The sequence below is a fragment of the Tyto alba genome, unplaced genomic scaffold (genome assembly GCF_018691265.1).
Source record: "Tyto alba isolate M040663 unplaced genomic scaffold, T.alba_DEE_v4.0 Super-Scaffold_13, whole genome shotgun sequence".
Taxonomy (NCBI): domain Eukaryota; kingdom Metazoa; phylum Chordata; class Aves; order Strigiformes; family Tytonidae; genus Tyto; species Tyto alba.
Genome location: NW_024881275.1, coordinates 19,607,915 through 19,617,519, shown reverse-complemented (window position 1 = coordinate 19,617,519; position 9,605 = coordinate 19,607,915).

The following is a 9,605-nucleotide window of genomic DNA, read 5'->3' as shown; positions in this document are numbered from 1 at the left end:
GCTGACATGGTCTTACATAGGCATATTATCCCTTAGTTTACTGGCACAAAAGTACCTGTGCATGATTTGCTAATTGTTACAAGTGGCCATAAAACCAGAAAGGATTATGTCCAAAACTACTTGAAACAGATGTTGAGAGCAATGTAAGACATAGGACTATATTGCCCTCTGGAATGTGAGAAAACGAATACACTATTATTTTCAAATAGAGCACTAACTTCCTGAAAGTGAATTTACCACACCTTATCAAAAGAACTCTTACATGATACCAGATTAAAGAAGAGCAATACTGGGTCTGAAGTGCTGAATGAGGTTGAGAGTGACAATGGAGAAGATTGCTATCAACTGACCTGGAAGACATCACAGGCTGTTTTGCCAGCTGTCTAGAAAGTCAGACATTTATGGAACAGGCAACATACAGACCAGGAAGTGTACTGCTCCTATTGCCATTATTTTTTATTAATATTATTTCCTCTCTTCTGTAGACCAAAAATCTTGGCCTAATACAGACTTCCAAAGATTGCACAGGGGGGAGAAAACAGATACTGCCAGATCACTCACTTCTGCGTTCAGGAAGTTTTATCACAGCTATTTATATTTTCTAAAAAACTGTTAAAGGAAACATTTTAGTTCACCTCTAACCAGGATACAGTCATTTTTCATATCAACAGCTTGATAGCTTGATAGTTTTAACCTGATTCCCAGTTATGAGTACAGCTTCAAGTCAGGACACATATACTGATTTTTTTTTAACCAAATATAACAGCTTTTAAAAAGATAAAACTTGGTAAAGAGAAGGCAATCATCCTGTCACCTACTTCAGACTGTAAACTATGATAACAAGGAAAAATGAAACATAACAAAAATTTTTGAGATCCACCATCAAAGAGATATATAATAAGGAAACAAAGCCAAATTAAACACTGCATTTGTGACACAAGCAGTTTTTGGAGTCATGTTCTCCACCTTTCTCACAATTGTTTTCAGCTAAACCACAGCTTTCGCATTAATCATAAACCAAAAGAATACTGCCTATGAAAAATAATGGATATGTAATAAGGAGGAAAATAACTGATTAATGAAGGGGTTAGGGAAGTCAAAACTTCCTGAGGAGCTCTGACTGCCAGTGATGTCCATGGCCAACGAAGCTGGAAGAATTCAAAGGTTTTGCCAGGAAGAACTGCAGGGATGGCTGGAGATAATGAGCTTCCCACCTGGCATAAGTCCAAGTAAATGCAAAGTTTCAGCTAAACGAGGTAAGAATAATGATGCTGCTGTTAGGGATAGAAACATTAAATGCCTGTGAGTTTGAAAACTCACAATACAGTATATACATCCTGCAAGGGAGTTAAAACAGTGACTGGTAACTCAGACATGTTGAGATGCTGTAAAATTGATGGAATTGGGTTGTTCTGGCTTTCTACTTTTCTACTGCAGATATAATCAAGGAAAGGAGACTAACTTACCACTCTTTCAAGGTGACAGAATTATTTATTTGTGTCACGGAAACACAATATGCATAGTGGAAGACAGCACAATTCAGACCACTGATGTGATCCAGATGTGTACACCTGCACACGGAGGTACACACCCAGCCGGTTACCCCTCTGGCATGGGGTGGTTGTGACATGCAAGTGGTACCCTGAGGGTGTGTAAGATGTGAAACAGTCTCTCTCATCCCACCTCCCTCACTGAAATAATCCTTGTCTTTGCCTTCAACAAGCAAAACGGCTTCTTTAAGATGGCAGAAAGTAACCTGAGAAATAGACACACACTTACAGCTCTTTGGACTAGTGTCCTGTTACTGCCTGCACTGCATGCCCCATTCAAACAACCCTACGTCCATCAAGCATTTTTCCCCTCTGCCTCACTGAAACAGTGACTCTGTCTTTGCTTGGAACCACCTTCTTCAATGACTGTCTCACGCTATCAGTCTCTCTCTTGCCCTTGCACAGAGGGAAGTCCAGAGACACTTCCTTCTTGCTTCTACTTGAACACAGATTTAAGAGTGGATGGATGATCTGTGTCCTCTCACTGTTCTCTCCCCTCCAAAAGAAATAATATTCACAGTAACAGTCCAGCTACCTTACATATTTTTCAGATCAGCAGGGAGAACAGTACTGTGCTGCAAGAACTGGACTTGCTGAGGATTCAGAAGAAAGAAACTTAAAAGACTGTTCAATCAGAATTGATTACATTTACATTTTACTGTAGATAAGAAAAATCTCCTTTTATGTAATCTCCCAGGAATAACTAAAGCATGAGGGAAAAAAAAACCCTGAAAGAGTATAATAGGGTCATCTGCAACAGTTGCAAGGGAACAAAGATTTACCCTTGAAAATCTACAGCTGGACCTATATTAAAAGAAAGCTTTCCATGCTGATATTTTGTGCTGTCACAGACATGCCAATGAAAACAGAATATTTTAACAGAAAGTACATATATTATTCTGTGTCATCATCTTCCTTAAGTACACCCAATAAAACATTTTCAGGGACCTTTTGCAGGGGTGACAGAAGGAAAAAAACCTGAAAATATTATTGTGGACCTCAACAGTGTACCACTTAGATAAGTACTAACAGCGCTTGTTCCCTCACAACTGATAACAAGGTGTGTTCAGAAAAATAAACCTGCTAGTGTTTCAGCAGAGGTATCCATGGAACGACATCGTAGCACTATAAAGGGTGGAGAGAGTAAGAGAAAATTAAGGGAAAAAGTGGTTCAGGCAAGAGAGAAAAGCAGAAGACATGAAGAAGAATATAGATGTTAAAAAAAAAAAAAAAAACAACCTTGACAAGAAAAAATACCTCCCCCCACAAATGTACTCCTTGTTATTGGTCTTCAGACAATGTGTCAATATTAAAAGTAACCTCTGTCAATTCCTTTTTCTTCTCAAAGAAGTGTTTTATCTATCACTAATGCACCTGCTGAAAATATTGATATATAGTCACTCTGCTAAGCTTTTCAATAAAATACTGACCATTCTGTGTGGAATGAGGTGTTAACAAATTTTATGTCACAGCTATCACAGTAACCCTACAACCAGTACAAACCTACACACCACTCCCCGCCCCCCCCGCCCCGAGGCCTTACAAGGGTCGAGATAAGATAGCATTGCATTGCCTAACAGTCCTGCTCACCCATCCTGGTGCCTAGTCACCTTTTTACAGCAGCATCACCTCGCTGGCTAACATTTGGTTAATGGATTATTATACGCAACTCCTTTCCTGCCATATGGTTGTCTGATGCTGAGCTTAGAGACAAGCAAAGCAGAGGACTGATAACTGTGATTGCATGCAAGGGATGGTGAAGTAGCCCCTCTCACATTCCATTGCCTGGGTTGTCTTGCAAAGGAAAGGATGATTGCATGTTCCAACGCTCCCAGGTAAAACAGAGATTTAGGATGACTGTAGTTGTATATGAGATCAACCCTAACCATCCACAAGTATTTTAGAGGGTGAGTAGGGAAAAGGCAGCAAAAATAAGAATGGCTTTCATCTGCAGCATCTGTGCAACTGAAGACAACAATGGATGTAGCAGCTGGCCTGGTTACCATCCACTGCAGAATGACTTCTAACAGCCTCTGTAACTGCGTAAGAGTGCTCAGAGACAGCTGTTTAACCCCAAACTTTTGCAGAAGCTACATGATCTGAACCTTGTATGAATTATTTCAAATACCAGAAAAGGTAAAGTGGTGGATCAGGAAAGCATCTGATATTCAGCTTCGTACTCAGATCCTCGTTCCACACTGAAACATTCTGCTTCATTGCTAGCTGGACAGATTGAGCAAGATGTGGCATAGAACTGAACTAGCACCATCACCTCTCTGCCGTGAAGCCAATTTAGAGGACAGAAGGAGAAAACGAACAACCACATCAAAAATTCCAACATGGAACAGGAGATGCCATTAATTTAATTCATTTTACTTTATGTTGGGTTTCACACCATCCCAATGCATGGGTAGCTCTTGCTATATACAGGGATGCTAAGACTTCTCTGCACCACCAGCCTGAGATCAAATGCAACAGGAGGTACATGGAAAAGACCTAATACTGTAACCACACCCCATACTTAGTCATGAGGTTTAGCTGAACTAACCTGGAAGTAAGTTGAGATGACATAGGTAGTAAACAGATTCAGGAAATGCAAGCAGAGAGGAACTGGCAGTCCTGATGAGGAGATGGGGTGGCACTGGCTGCAGCTGCCAGCACTCTACAGTGCTTCATTAAAATGGAAGGAACCAAGATTTTCAAGCAGTATTCACATTTCAAGCAGTCTGCCCATAATAAAGATGATACTTAGATTGTCAGTTTGCTCTTTGGCTATCTGGGCAAGCACAGTGTAGCTCAGTTCCCTGATAATGCATATCAATTAAAACCAGGAAAATATGCTGTGTATTATTGCCATTGCTGTATGAAATATTTCTAATTGTTTCTAAATCAAAAGCCATTGTCTAGGTTTACAACAGAGAAACAGTAATACACGTTCTTTGTTACTATTAAGTACCTCCAACCTACAATTACATTGAACTCAATGTGCTATCACTTCTTTAATTTAGAATAAATAAATTGCCAACATACTTGTCACTGAACTGCATTAATCCAAGTAATATTCAAAGGACAATGTTCACAATGTGTCCAATGCTGAACTAGCCATTATGTCTGTTGGGCATGTCCCAAATGTTTTGAACAAGTATATCAACATCTCCCAGACTACAATGCCATAGTTAACCACTTCTTTTCTTGACACTGCTCAAGGTTTGTACAACTTACCTCATCAGTAGTATTTTCATTTCTATTGTTTAAAGATCAGAATACCAAAAAAGACCTTTATGTTCATCTGGTCAGCAGAACGCACGTAGGGAATTTTGCCCAGTAGAATGGTCCTACCAAATGGTTAATGTCAAGGAAATAATTCATACCAAACTTGGACAGTTAAAATCTTACAAGTAACAAAGTTAGCATCATGAAAAACAGCCTGTTCTTCCCATTTCCAGGTCTCTGAACAAATCCCTGACTCTCGGATGTCATGTTGACCATTCTGTCCTCCAAGTAGCCAGTAGAAAGCTTAGCACAGTTACCAGGTTAAAGCCTTGTGTTAGTTCACAGATACATGGATAGTAACTCAGACTCACATGCATTAATGCTGAGTGGATAAAAGTTCAGTTTTCACAGTCAAGCAGAAGAAGAGAGCCAAACCACACAGCTAATGCATGTAAATCTCACCATTTTCACACAGAAAACTTTGTCATGTTTTCAGAACAAGCCTCCATCGAAGCCGGTATAGCAACTGCAGTTCAGCAAAAAGACACCAGGTTAGCTTTAACTGAGTTGCCACAGATGCTTGCAGAAGTACAGAGCTCAGCATGAGCTTCATGGCCCACTTGGAGCTCTGTTCCCCACCAGCCCCCACGTGACACTCTGAAGTCCCTGTAAGTCCCTCTGCCAGGCAGCTCTGCAGCTACAGGAACGACTGCAGAGCTTCACCCACTTAAACCAAATCTGGTGTTCCCACAAGCCCGGTAGTTCAAACAGAATACGCAGAAGAAATTGTTGCTCTGAATGCTTCCTCCTATCTAGTGAGTTAAACGAGCCTGAAATAATTAGTCTTAGTCATCTGAGTCATCTTTGAAGTAAATATCAACAACCAAACTCCCTGGCAGTGCGATGTGGCCACAGAAATGTGAGAGAAATGCATTTTACAGTCAGAGATGTGTCTTCAGGTTTAGACTAAAGAACCAGAGTAGTCAACACATTAAAGCTATTGAAAACACTAGCTGTACATACCCTGCTACCACATTGAGACTTGCAGAAAAGGCAGATAAGGAGGGCATTGACAGGTAAGCAAAAGAGAGTAGGCACAAATAAATTCTGTATGTACAGAGCTAAGTTGAACGAGAATCTTGAAACTCAAGAGGTTTGCGCTAGGTACTGAAATCAGTGCCTTGGAAAGAAAGACCATCACAAATTGCTAGCAATTGCTATTGGATATCAGTCTTTATTGCCACATAGCTGTCACTATGCACTAGGCTAGTACTGAGGAGTTATATTGCCTTGGTCAATTCACAGAATTTCACTTCAAAGTTGAGATCATATGGATATGTGTAAGAAACATTTTTTAAAAATCAACTCGGAGCTGATTTCAATTATACTTTTCCACATCCAGAAAATATAATAAGGAGGAAAGAAAGGCTGATAATGAGAGAGACTTACTTTGTTGGCTTTCAAGCTTGGGAACTTTGACTTGCAATGGCATTTAAAAAACATTAGTTCATTTTAATATAGTCAGTAAGAAGATTAATATGCCCATATGTCTGTATCAGAAACAGTGTGGTCAGCAGGACTAGGGTAGTGATTGTCCCCCTGTACTTAGAACTGGTGAGGCTACACCTCAAATACCGTGCTCAGTTTTGGGCCCCTCACTACGAGAAAGACACTGAGGTGCTGGAGCACATCTGAAGAGCAATGAAGTTGGTGAAGGATCTAGAGAACAAGTCTTACAAGAAGCAGCTGAGGGAACTGGAGTTGTTTAGCCTGGAGAAAAGGAAGCTCAGAGAAGACCTTATTGCTCTCTACAACCACCTGAAATGAGGTTGTAGTGATGTGGGTGTTGATTTATTCTCCCAAGTAGCGAGTGATAGAATGAGAAAAAGCTGCCTCAAGTTTCACTAGGGGAGGTTTAGATTGGATATTATGAAAAATTTTTCCACTGAAAGGGTTCTCAAGCACTGGAACAGGCTGCCCAGGGAAGTGGTTGAATCACCATCCATGGAGGTATTTAAAAGATGTGTAGATGCGGTGCTTAGGGTCATGGTTTAGTGCTGGATTTGGCAGTGTTAGGTATACAGTTGGACTCGATAGCCTTAAAGGTCTTTTCCAACCTAAATGATTCTATGATTTTGTTCATAGAAAGAATGAAAATACAGTAATAAAATGCTGAAAAAGAGCCACTAAAAAATTGATTCATAATCCAGATTAATATGTCAAAAAAAAACACTTCTAATGGCATCCAAATTTTTCACAAAACTAGTGAAGAGACACTGGAAATATTTCTTTGCATTTGTAAATTATTCATTAATAGAGATCATAATTTTGTATTAACTAATGTTTTAAAAAAATCCTGCACAGAATATAGAAGATCTCTCACACCAAAGTTTTGAACTGACAGAGTAAAAAAGTGTGCATAATACTGCAACAAAAATATGCGTCTAAAGACTTTAAGGTCTTCTTGATGGCTGCTTGGATTTTCACAGCAGTGATGAATCATATCCATTCTCCAAAACCAAAAGGAGATTTTCCCTTAGTTGTTAGGACCTCAGACAGGTATAATTTAATCATACCACCCAGACCATGATACGCAGTAGAATAAATCTGAACTTGTCCCATTGAGGAATGTTCATCATGACCAGCCAGGGTCCAGGTTCAGTAATACTTCAGATGAAAGATACAGTTCCCTAATGGAAGTATTTAAAATACGAAGGGGAAAGGCATTAAAACAGAGCATACGATTTTCATGGTTTCTTACACCTTCAGATAAGCACCTTTTATTTCAAGCAACGATGATTCAAGTAATTTAACAGTTAACATAAAAGTAATGATGTTCTATACATCACTTCAAATCAAAGACAGCAAAATGTAACCGTTTCTCTATTCTCTGATACAGCTAGCTATAGGATCTGTAGTGCCCTTAGTAAATGTGATTATAGCAAAACAGAGGATGATAATAGCACAGATATTGTTACCACAAAGCCACACAATGGTTTTAATTTGATTGTTTCCATTTGCTCAGTACATAAATCAATTAAATGGATGTTACTCGAGTCAGGGAATATTAATACTTGTCATGTTAGAAGAATAGCACTGTACATATAGAACCATTATGATGTGGCTGCACCTGGCAACTAAACACCATCTCATGACAGCTCATAGTGTTATATCCTCATCTATCTTATTTTGAGGGTTTCCTAATTTGATCCAAATTTGGATTTCTCTCTCCTTAATTTAAAATGGTGGCTTACTACAGACCTTTGGAAGTCATTATCTCCCTCATCAGAAAGAATAAATATCACTTCAGATGAGTAGTGTTAAATGTTGGTAAGATACCTTTAGAATTTATTGGGATAGCTTCTTCGGGACAGGGAAAGCACCAGATCACATGATTTGCAGTGTTCACTCTAGGAATAACAGGGGCATACCTCGCATTCTCCCAGTTAGGAGATAAAAGGGAAGAAAAAACCCAGTCCCACTCTTGAGATTAAGATACTGTGGGATTTGATACAGGATGTCCTTAGTAAGACATTCACAATTCTGCAACAGAAAGGAACATTGTTATTAACAGAAGGTATTTAGAAAAGCATGAGGTTGCATGTTTGTCTGTTTTCAGAGCAAGATTACTCATTCCCCAGTGTAGCTTCTACCTCGCTCAGTTTAGTGCAATAAAATTATAGACTGGTTATCAGCAGATTTCTCTCATACAGGTACTGAATCTTAAGTAGAAAAAAACGGATGCTTAAGGAGACAAGACAGAAACACCACACACTTTATAAAAGACACTATAAAAGTGAAAATCTTCCCTCTGACTCACCAAGCATGTAAGCTGAGGCTACTCAAATTTTACCAAGATCTAATGTGGAATTTTTCTTAGCTCAGCAATGTGCCAGCTCCAGTTCAATCAGATTATCCAAATTTTATTGGCCTCATGTGAATGCAGATGGTGGCAGTGTACTACTACTGTCCACTAATGTCTGGAGAACAGTAAGAAATGCTGAATTTCCTGCTGATATGCATGGGTCTTGCCAAGATCCAGGTAAAATTTATGCAACATGAACATCTCAGCAGCATTTTAACCTTCTGGGTGCAGCTGTAAAATGGAAGAAGAAAATTATGATCAATGGCTGCTTCAGTGAGAAACTGACAAAATGGAACAAGTTATCATTATCATCTATGCATGGCACCTATGATACCATTTGGAAGAGCAGAATCCAACAATTATACATGCAGCAGGAAGAAATCCTGGGGCACTTCAGCAAGACAAACCAGTCATCTTGACTAATACATATAGATTTTTGCAAATTGATCTATCATTTAAATTACTCCAGAATTGTTAACAAATTAGTATTTTCAATAATGTAGTTATCTTCGCCCTTGCTAAATAAACACTACATTCATGCCTACCAAGGGAACTTCCATTTTAGCCCTTAGAGGAGATTTAATGTATTCAAGTTATTAATGATTTATAACACTTTGCCTCAGATTTCACTCACTCTGCTGCTGAAGATTCTTTTTTAAATTAGTTCTATGACAGATGCCTATGCATGACTTTAAAGAGACATTCATACAGGGGATTGTCATCAGCATATTGGGAAAATATTTAAAATATTTAAGAGTATTATTAATGCAACAAAGAAGATCATAGTAATGAATGAAGAAACACAGCATTAGAACCAAATGCTGTGGTTATTAGAAAGAAATTCCAGTCCAAGCTTTCCTGATATTTTCACATGGTCTAGACCTAGTTTTATAGAAGTTATTACATACCCTCAGACTTACAGAAGACTGAAATTCTTACACAGTTCTGGTTTGGATATCTTTAGACTATGGCTTTTC